The sequence below is a fragment of the Sinocyclocheilus anshuiensis genome, unplaced genomic scaffold (assembly GCF_001515605.1).
Source record: "Sinocyclocheilus anshuiensis isolate Anshui unplaced genomic scaffold, SAMN03320099.WGS_v1.1 scaffold1709, whole genome shotgun sequence".
NCBI lineage: Eukaryota > Metazoa > Chordata > Actinopteri > Cypriniformes > Cyprinidae > Sinocyclocheilus > Sinocyclocheilus anshuiensis.
The window spans coordinates 1-11,214 of NW_015541051.1; positions in this window are offsets into that span (position 1 = coordinate 1).

Consider the following 11,214-nt stretch of genomic DNA (forward strand, 5'->3'; position numbering starts at 1 on the left):
TTTACTTTTATCTCCAACTCTGTTTGTGCTGACAACTTTAATCCCGCCTATCTCCTTAAGTTTGAGAGTTTCATTTGCTTGTTCTTGTTTATTACATCCAACTAGCAAATTCCCATCAGAGAGAACTTTAGCGAAATCGATATTTCCTATATCTCTATTTATGATCTTTGTCAGTTTTAACGGATTAATTTTGCTTACCCCAATCTGATCTCCAAACCTTACGATGCATTTTATACTTTCTCCACTCTTTTCATCAGACTCTTCTACATCACTCCTTTTCTTCCGTTTTTCTCCCCGATTACTCCCTACTTCTTTCCAGCAATTTCCTAAAGATCTTTCACTTTCTTCTTCACTTCCTACATCCATACTCCCTTCACTATCCCCCCACTCAAACTTCTCTGTTCCATTCGCGGAGCAGTTGTGCCTCACCGCCGTTCCTTTCCGACTTCTCGCTGAAGCTTCCGCCATCGACCGTGCGCCTGCTATTCCAGCCGGTTAGCAATCCAACTTACCGTCTCGGTCGCTTGAAGAATAAATGGCGTCGTCGCATTGCGAGGCAGCAGTCATTGAAGGGCGGAGTCCAGACAATTCGGCGGGTTTTTTTTTTCTGCACTTTTAGTGTAAAAGTGAAATTACACCATATAACAACACTGAACACGAGTACTGTTTAACACTGTAGATTGTTAATTCAACTCTTTGGGAATTAATAACTTTTAACACTGCAAATATTACACTGCTGATTTTACTGTGTGAACATAAGATGCAAGAAATACCCATTATTTTTGCCCAACATTACATGTGTTACAATCAAAAACTGGCACAAAACACCCTGATTTTGAAGTCTTTGACCAGAATCCAATGCCACTATTCATTACACTAATGAATAGCTTGAAGGAGCTTTGACCCTTTATTTCCCCATCATATATTCAACAGTTTGTCATGAGAGGCTTGTGCATGTTTGTACGGGTTTGTGTGTATGTATGTATGTGTGTGTGTGTGTGTGTGTGTGTGTGTGTGTGTGTGTGTGGTCTAAAAGAGGGCATATAATAAAATAATTAACAATAATAATGAAATACAAAACAGGATTAGCATTACATTGACAAAACAAAGCAAAACATTGATTCTTCTGTCTACTTACAAGGTATTTTATTTACACTGAACTTTCAGTTTACAGTTTTTCACATTTGCTAAAACACCCCATTCTCTGAAACAAATTCTCAATAGCCTAAACCAATTTGTCCAATAAATCACTCTTTCTGCAAAACCTTAAACAAGTTCAGGCAGTTTAGACACTGTTTGCAGATCTCATGCACTCTTTTTGCAAAACTTCAAACACATTCTCACTCACTAAAACACAATTTGCTCGGTGATGAACTTGTGATGCAAGACTCTAAACACAAGAACGCAAAAGTTAAGCACAACTGCAACACAGCTGTCATAATTTACACACAATAATTCTAAATTGTTCACAATCTAAATACAGTATGTGAATGTACAAAATATAAGCGAGTACAAAGTGCACAGATGGCACGGGGCATCCATCGACCTGAGATGGTATTAAAAGAATTAATATCTATAGTGCATGAGCACAGAGAGATTTGAGAGTGCACAGGACACAGCTTGAGTGAGAGGAGACACGCGTTTTAAGTGCGCGCACTCTCCGGGCGAGAGCAGCGTGTATCTGAGCGCACGCGTCCGGTTTTGTGTGCGAGCAAAAGAAATCCGCGCGCGAGCGAAGAGATTCGCGCTCGCGCATTATATTAATGTGCTTTCGAGCTACAATAATGCGCTCTCGACATTTGTCATTAAAATAACGCCATAGGTGTAGGTTCTCCCCCCATTTTGCGAGCCTCTGCCTTCTTGCTGTCGACTGAGTACAAGTCAGTTGTTAATTTTATTACTCTAATTAAGAAATGTAACAGGTTGGATTAGAGAACATTTAATTAGCCTATGTGAAAGGAGCGTACTGTGGAAAAAGCTGCTGCGCATTGGAATAGACACTGAATGATATTTAATATGTCTAATGTTTGTAAAGTCATGTAGCCTACATCCATGAACCTTTTATGCTTAAAGCTTTACCTTGATTGAATTGTGTTTTTATACTTTTTTTTAGCTGCTGCCACGTTCTTTTTTTTTTTTGCCGTGATACCATTAAAATTAACATTACTTCAAAAATGTACAGTTTTCATCTCTGATATAGCAGTGATTAAGAATTAGCAATTCTTTAAAAAAAATTAACAATGAAGTTACGCATTGACTCGGAAGTATGCGGGCGTCTTTTTGTCGGTGCTGTTGCCATGGTGAATCATAATTTCGGAGCTCCATTGATCATGACTTCTCATAGTCGTGGTGCACGCGCTAAACTCAGAGTCAACCTACTCAGAGTCGACTGAACTAACACAATTTAGCTGTTCTGAACCCGAAAACTCAGTTTCCCATCTCAGGGTAAGCCAACTCAGAGTTTGAGTTTCAACTCAGAGTTGGTTGAACCTCCTTATTGAAACGGGCCCCGGGTCTGGAGCGAGATAAGGTAACGTGAAAATAAGCGGGGCAGTCTCAAAACTAACCAAATGGCTCCCAATTAGAGTGTGCTGCAGTTCCACTTTTCACCACAGATTTACATTGTAAAATGTGTGGGGCGCTGTTGAGTTCAGGAGGGCACAGGCGCGACTGCCCCACTAGTTATCATTTTACGTACCTGCAGAAGCTTGCGATGAATTTTAATATATCCTGCGCATTTTATGACTTAAAATTCCCAAGAAAACCCGAAAAATATTTGTTGCAGAATGCTGAACATTTTTTTTATTTGCATGTGTTTTCTGAAGTTGAAGCACGTTGAGCTCTCTCGGCCACCATACTTTTGTTCATCTTTTTTTATTTAATTTTATTTTTTTTATTTAATTTAATTTTTGTTATTAATGCTCAAAAATCAAGAATAGTACACATAGAATAATACAACCATTAACATAAAAATGATAAACAATAATAACAAAAAATAAAGTAGAAACACACAAAAAAAAGAACAGGAAAAAAAAAGGAAAAGGGGGTTGTTAATACATTACAAACTGAAAGAATAAAATTGAGATTTACATGTCATTAAAGATAGGAAAAGAGTTACAGATAGATCGTTTTTAAGGCTTTTTTGTTCTTAGACAACTGGATTAATGAAAGCTATTGCTCAAAATATTTTATAAAAACAAAGAAGAGAGGTCTAGAGTTTGAATATTTGCATTTGTGGATGTGAAATTTAGCAAGAAGCAAAATCAGATTCACTACATAAAACGGTTTCCTTTTAGATTGTTCATACTCAATAAAACCCAATACTACGTCCTTCCAAAACAGAATACATTCATTATAAATGTTACTCCTAATGAAACTTAAAACATCTTGCCAAAATTTCTTTGTAAATGGACAGTTCCAAAAGAGATGAACAACAGTTTCAACAGAGTCATCACAAAAAGAGCAACTGGAGGAAATAATCACTTTTGAATTTTTTCATGTAATGCTTTGCAGGATAGAACTTATGAATTATTTTGTAGGAAATCTCCTTTACTTTGTTAGTTAGTAAATAAGTATGAGGAAGCATCCACACTTTTTTCCAGCAGATGTTACCCACTGCATTATTCCAATAAGCAATCACAGCTGGCAGAGTAATAATATTCTGCTGAAATAATGAACGAACTATCCTATTATTATTTTTGCATGGAAATGCAAAACATAATCTACCAACAAAAGTATCAAGCAAATTAGGAAAAACCGGTGACAAAGGATGGGTACCTCTCAGTAAAGCAACAACCGCTGATGGGATAGACCCCATAACTATGGAAAATTCTTTTGGAGAGACAGGAAATTGAAAGTGATCTAAAAATTCTTTATATGAAAATAACAACCCTTGAGAGTTCATTAACTGACTGATCAACAGTATGTTTTTATCAAACCAACTCTGAAAAAATATGGATTTATTCTTGTATAAAACATTACAGTTATTCCAAATAAAAAATCTGTGGGGTGAAAAGTTGTGCTTGAATATTAGCGACCAAGCCAAGAAAACCTGCCTATGGAAAGCAGATAATATAGCCAGTAGTTTATCAATTTTATAGTTACATATGAGAAGAAAATCAAGTCCACCAAACTGAGAGAAAACATAATTGGGAATAAAGTTCCACAAAGACACTGGGTTCTTTCTAAACTGTTTAAGCCAATTGATCTTGAAGGTGTAACTTAAAGTACTGAAATCCAAAATATTAAGTCCCCCTTTATCATATGTGTTCACTTCATTACAACAGATTTTCTTATATAATGTATTGAATGCTTCCATAAAAAATGAAAGAGTAGCTGGTCAACACTTTTACCTAGTTTTGAGTCCAGAGGAACAGACTGAGTGACGTAAATAAGCCTTGAAAGGCCTTCTGCTTTTGTGAGAAGTACCCTCCCTCTCGAAGATAGATCCCTTTGCATTCATTACTGTCTTTAATAGCAAAAAGTTAACACTTTTGAATATTTAAGCATAAACCTGAGGCTTTAGAAAATGAATCAATAATATTTATTGCAAGTGAAATCTGCCTTGCATCTTTAAGAAAAAGGGTTGTGTCGTCAGCAAGTTGACTGATAATCACCTCTCTTTCAGCAATAGTTACCCCTTTTAAACTGCTGGCTTTTATATGAGAACAAAGAATCTGAGCTGCAAGAAGAAAAAGGTAAGGGGAAATAGGGCAGCCCTGCCGAATGCCCCTCAATAATTCAAAACGACGAGTTGTTCCATGTTTTAAAATAACTGAACTACTACCCTTCATATATAAAGTTGTAATGCACTACAAAAAAAATGTCGAAATCCAAACTTTTCGAGACACTGAAGAATAAAATTATGTTCCAAAGTGTCGAACGCTTTATAGAAATCCAGAAAGAGAAGAAAGCTATCATCACTAATCAAATTGGAGTAATCTAAGATATCAAAAACTAAATGTATATTATTTGAGATATGTCTATTGTTGAGAAAACCAGACTGTGTCTCATCTATTATAGAATTTAAAACATTTTTAATTCTTTTAGATAATGTAAGAGCCAGGATTTTATAATCATTATTTAATAAACTTATTGGGCGCCGATTTTCAATCAAAAGTAAATCTTTTTTTGGTTTGGGTATATGCTCGAGCCCCAACAAAGAAAGCTGTTTTCCCCGCATCCCGCGCCTGCTTCACAAACGGCCACAGCTTGGAGCACCTTTCTCGATCACCTTTAGAGAAGTCTTCCTTGAAGAGAAATCCATTGGCTTTGAGATAGGTAGAGGTCTTAGCCCGCTTCCACACTTAATTTCTCATCATACGTGAAGTGAACTGAAGGATAATGGGTCGTGGACGGGAATCGGCCGTGCTTTCCTGGCCCAGCCGATGTACAATGTCAATTATATAAAGCCGCGATGACTCTTCAGGCAAGACGGATTGACAGATCTTCACGGTTTGCATACACACGTTTTCATCCTTATTCTCCGGGACACCGTACAATCTCAAATTCCATCGTCTCGAATAGGATTCAAACTCATCCATTCGCTGTTCAAGCATTTTGACTGGCTTTTCCAATTCAAACACACGACCCTCCACTTTACAAATCTTGCTTTCGATCTCTTTGATATCGGCAAAAGCAATGTCAATCTTCTTGCTCAGCTCATCAATTCTCTCTGTGTTGCCGCACACCAATTTTTCGATGCTATCAGATCTTTCGTTGATAAGCCGAGACAACGTGCCAATGATGTCAGAATCAAAAGCAGTCTTAACGGACTTAGTTGTTTTCTTTTTCGCCGCAGGTGATTCACTCGGGGTCACCGGTAATGCTGGGAATTCCTTCTCATCCAGTATCGACATTTCCAAATCTTCTCCTTCAGTACAACACTGACTGTAATCGTGATCACTGCTAAGTAGCATTTTGTCAGCAGAGATGTCCTGATTAAATTATGGATTCAAATTTCGATTTCGTTTCCTTTCAGCCATTCCAAGGTGATATAAAGATGATGATAGGTCAAGATTCGCGAGTTTTTAACCAAATTGGGCTAACATTTAACTTTTGTGATTAAGAGCTCGGTAAACGCGTCACTTCACGCGGCCATCTTGGCACCCCCCCCCCTTTTGTTCATCTATATCTGCTTATATGTTAATTTGTGACATAATGAATACTATTTCAAGCCCAGGTCCGAGTTTCCATTCAATTTCAGGTAAGAATACTATCTCAGCAGTCATTCATGAGCAGCACTATCCATTTCTAGCACACCTTAAGATTTTAAAAACTCACAGTGTATATTACAGTCTTAGGGCTTGTGTCATTTATTTATCAATTCATCATCATGATTTTTAGTAGTATTACAGCACACCGTCTGTGTATATTAGCACCACTTCTTGTTTGCTTGTTTGCTTTTGGAATCTGATAGAACGTTTGGACGCAGAAAAAGTGACACGTGATGTCAGGCCTAACAAGCACAGGTGGTGGTGTAATTAATAACTAATGGATTCAAGAGCATGATAACATATTTCTGAAAGTTAAAGGGATAGTTCACCCAAAAATGAAAATGTGATGTTTATCTGCTTACCCCCAGGGAATCCACGATGAACGTGACTTTGTTTCTTCAGTAGAACACAAACGAAGATTTTTAACTCAAACTGTTGCAGTCTGTCAGTCATATAATGGAAGTGAATGGGAAAAAACATACACAAACAAAACCAAATTAAACCCTGTGGCTCGTGACGATACATTGATGTGTAAAGACACGAAACGATTGGGCTGTGCAAGAAACTGAACAGTATTTATATCGTTTTTTACCTCTGATTCAACGCAATGTCTGAACTGTCCTGAGAGCGTTCGCGGACTTATAAGTGCATTACCGCCACCTATCTCTCAAATGGACCATTGACACTCCTAATTGAGATTGTAGATAGAGTGTCCGATCGTTTCGTGTCTTTACACATAAATGTATCGTCACGAGCCGCAGGGTTTAATTTGGTTTTGTTTGTGTATGTTTTTTTTGACTCTCAAAGCCGTGATTCCCATTCACTTTTTCATTATATGACTGACAGACTGCAACGGTTTGAGTTAAAAATCTTTGTTTGTGTTCTACTGAAGAAACAAAGTCACCTACATCTTGGATGCCCTGGGGGTAAGCAGATAAACATCAAATTTTCATTTTTGGGTGAACTATACCTTTAAGTGTCTTTCAGACCCAAAATAAGCAAGGCAACATGACAAGGAACCCAAACTCTACCAGACAGGTGTGTTGACAACTTTACTTTAAAAAAAAAAAATATTTGTTTCAACTTAAAAAAATATGTTAGTGCTACCTTAAAATTTTTAATGTAGTCACCTCAAATATCCAAGTTGTCATATAGCACAGCTTAACATTTCAAGTTGACTAAACTTTATTTTTTTTACAGTGTAGGAATGCAATTGTAAAAAATATTGACTCTCTTAATCAAGCAGTTCAAGTCAATAATACGTTAAATAAATTCACGTTTGAAATAACATATTTGCTGAACATATTTACAGTTTCTTATTTATTCAGTTTATATAGAGATCTATGTTTTGGGTGAATATTTTGGTGGGGCTCTGCCCTTACAGTCGAGCCGCGCCTGATCTGGACCTTGTCATTGGCCTGTCACACGGAAGCCTGTTTATGCCTCAAAGTAAAAATGAAAGCAGGTTACATTGTGAACTGTGATATATGAAGTTTCAGTTGTAAAATATTCCTTTTTGTTGATTTATTTACTAGTTTGAGGTGGAAATAGGTTTAGATGTAAGATAAATTTAGGTTTTATAACTCAACATCAACTCTCTGCACTGGTATTTAGAATCTTCAAGATGATTGGCACCGCAGTAACATCTAGTGTCTCTGAAACGTCACAATATTATTATATGTTCTAAATGTTATCTAGTTGTTCAGTTTCCATAAGGAAACATAAAAGGCCTGCTTTTAACTGGATTAAGCACTGACATGGTATCCTATGTGGGGACATGATGAAGAAACAAACGACAAACCTTTCTACTGCACAAAAATCAGTTTTGTCCTTTTGCTGTCTTTAAATGATTGTCACACATACCCACAACACTTTAAATGACAGAATTTACATTTAGTACGCTGATGAAAGCAAACTTATAAGTCCCCTGAGTCACTTTAACAAATAGTGTAGCTGGAAACATTTTATGTATAGCTGGACTGCTGAAAAAAGGTGGACAAATCAATCAAGGTTTTCCTTGACAGGATGTCAACAATGGATCCTTCAGACAGCTTTCTAAAAAGAATAGCATTTCTGTTCACTTACTGATAATAAGTAACAGAATATAAATATGTTTTATAGAATTGTTAGCTAGCCTGTTTGTCAGCTATTTATAACAAAGATGAAACTATGACAGGATTAACATATTTACAACAGAAACTAACTGCAAACTACAAAGGAATATACATACCATCAAATGACCATTGGCCATAAAACTGACAATCGACATGTGACAAATGAAATTCATACTTGGATCAGAAAGTTTGGGCTGCCAAAATAATTTTTTATTTTTATATCACAGTGGACATTATGGTGATTACAGTAATACAACGCAATGCCCATGCAGAGGTGTACACAAAATGACTGTAAACTACATACATTAATAAATAAATGTATACATACGTAGGTGTGTAACCTACTAGCTAAAGCAAAACAAAAAAGGCCACACAACTGTACTTACTTGTTCACCATCATGAGTACCAAACCAACAACGTGTGGAAGAAGAAGGCAACAGACTCAGCAGAAAATCGTGTTCTATTTTACTATGTACAGATGCGAGATTTGCATCCAGACTTTGGCAGTTCTTCTAAAGACATAGATTTTTTATTGTCAATACAAAAGCAGAAAAGCTTTTAAAATTAATTAATGAGGAGTTTTTACAAATAAATATATTTGTTACCTTCTGCGTTCCCCATGGAGAACACAATTAAAAGAAGCAGAAGCCTTCTCAGCATTGCCATGATGAAACTGAAAAATAAAAGTTAAGCATTGAAAATTAAAAGTATGTATTATACTGCACATTGTGGATTGTCAATGTATTTTAAAGACAAAGATACTTTAAGTCAAAAGGTTATTCAGTAGGTCTCTGTGCCAAGACTCACCTTGGTTTTCAGATTGTTGCCTTCAGAATCTCAGAGGAAGATTTTGTGAAGTTCCAGAAAGAGCCTGTAAGATTCTTCCTAAAGGATGTGACCATTGGTCATGCGTCATGGTCATAAGACATGTTGTTTTGCTTAGCATCTATCTCCCTTTTTCCTCTACTAATGCTGAGCTGAAAGTTTCACTTCCTATATTATCCATATACACGACCGGTCAAACTTTTGGGATCAGTAAGACTTGTAATGTTTTTTTAAAGAAGTCTCTTATGCTCATCAAGGCTGCATTTATTTGATCAAAAATACAGAAAAAAACAGTAATCTTGCAAAATGTTACTACAATATAACATAATGTTTTCTATTTTAATATCCTTTAAAATATAATTTTTTTCTGTGATGCAAAGCTGAATTATTCCAGTATAAAGTGTCACATCCTTAAGAAATCATTCTAATATGCTGATTTATTATTAGAATTATCAATGTTGGCAACAGTTGTGCTGCCAAATTTTTTATTTTTTTTTTGGAAACTGCAATTATTTTTTCAGGATTCTTTGATGAATAAAAAGTTAAAAAGAACAGCATTTATTAAAAATATAAATCTTTTCTAACAATATAAATCTTTGCTATCACTTCTTATAAATTTAACACATCCTTGCTGAATAAAAGTTTTAATTTCTTTCAAAAAAATCACTAAGGGCCTGAGCTTTCACCTCCTGCAGAGCTCGTCTCTCTGACAATTACCTGGAAGACAAGGGAGAGAGGGGAACGCCACTATCTGAATTTTCTTAAAAGAAGGAGTGATGAATGGACTGCCGACGCAGCAAACCTGGAGATTCACTCCATCCGCTCAACTACCCAAGAAAAAGCACCAAGGACAGAAGGCCTGTTACATCAATTAAATCATTAATATGTATGAGAACACTCAGAGGCTGAGTACTGTTACTGTTTTTTTCTGTAATTTTTTATCAAATAAATGCAGTAAATGCAGCCATAAGAAACTCATGTAAAAAACATAAAAAATTGTTCTGATCCCAAATTTTGACCGGTAGGACCGGTAGTACAGTACCTCTAGACCAGGGGTCGGCAGCCGCAGCTCCCGAGATGCATGCAGCGCTTTCACCCCTCCGCGGTGGCTCCCTGTAGCATGGGCATAGAATACGTGGGAGACGTGTTCCCCTGAATTTTAATAAAACCTAAACTCTTCCCCTGCACTTCGGGCAAGTGTGTTCACGTAGACGTTTTCAAGGGTCAGTGTGACTAAATCTAGATTTAAATTAAAAGAGACAAGATAGTCACATCGTTTTGGATACGTTTTATTCGTATCCAAATCGATGTGAACATTACGGAGTGCTCAACACTCTCCTGCTGTGTCTGTTTCATTCATACTCGAAGCTGGAGGGCGCTCTCGCGCTGAAAGTCCAAAACGGACTCATAGAAGTAGTAATAACTTTTGACCTGCAGGAAATCCCTAATATCAAATAGTATAGAAGACCTAGGTCTTCTATACTCTTTGCTAATATGGACAAAGGCATCCAGCGATCGCTGTAGCTAAGGTGAATAACATGAAGAAGATAAACGTGAAACGTGAAGAAGATAAACGATTGCGACAACATGTGTTTTTCAAGTCTTCTCCAGGTAATAAATAAAGTATATGAATGATACAGTACTAACTGACAGCATTTATTACAGTACACAAGCTATAAAATATATTTTCTGCCTTATTCTGTGATAAAAATGGAAAAAGTGTTTGTAGTATATAAACAAATCATAAAATTGTCATTAGGAAAATAAAGGAAAAATATTGTAGAATACAAATTATTGGTTATTGTCCAGCACTGTATTTTATTTCATAGCCAATTAAAAGACATAAAAGTGTTTTTTTTGTCAATTAGACAAACATACATGAATAATAATAATAATTATTAAAGGGGTCATATGATGCGATTTCAAGTTTTCCTTTCTCTTTGGAGTGTTACAAGCTCTTGGTGCATAAAGAAGATCTGTAAAGTTGCAAAGACTAAATTCTCAAATCCAAAGAGATATTCTTTATAAAAGTTAAGAGTTAACCACGCCTACCTAAAACG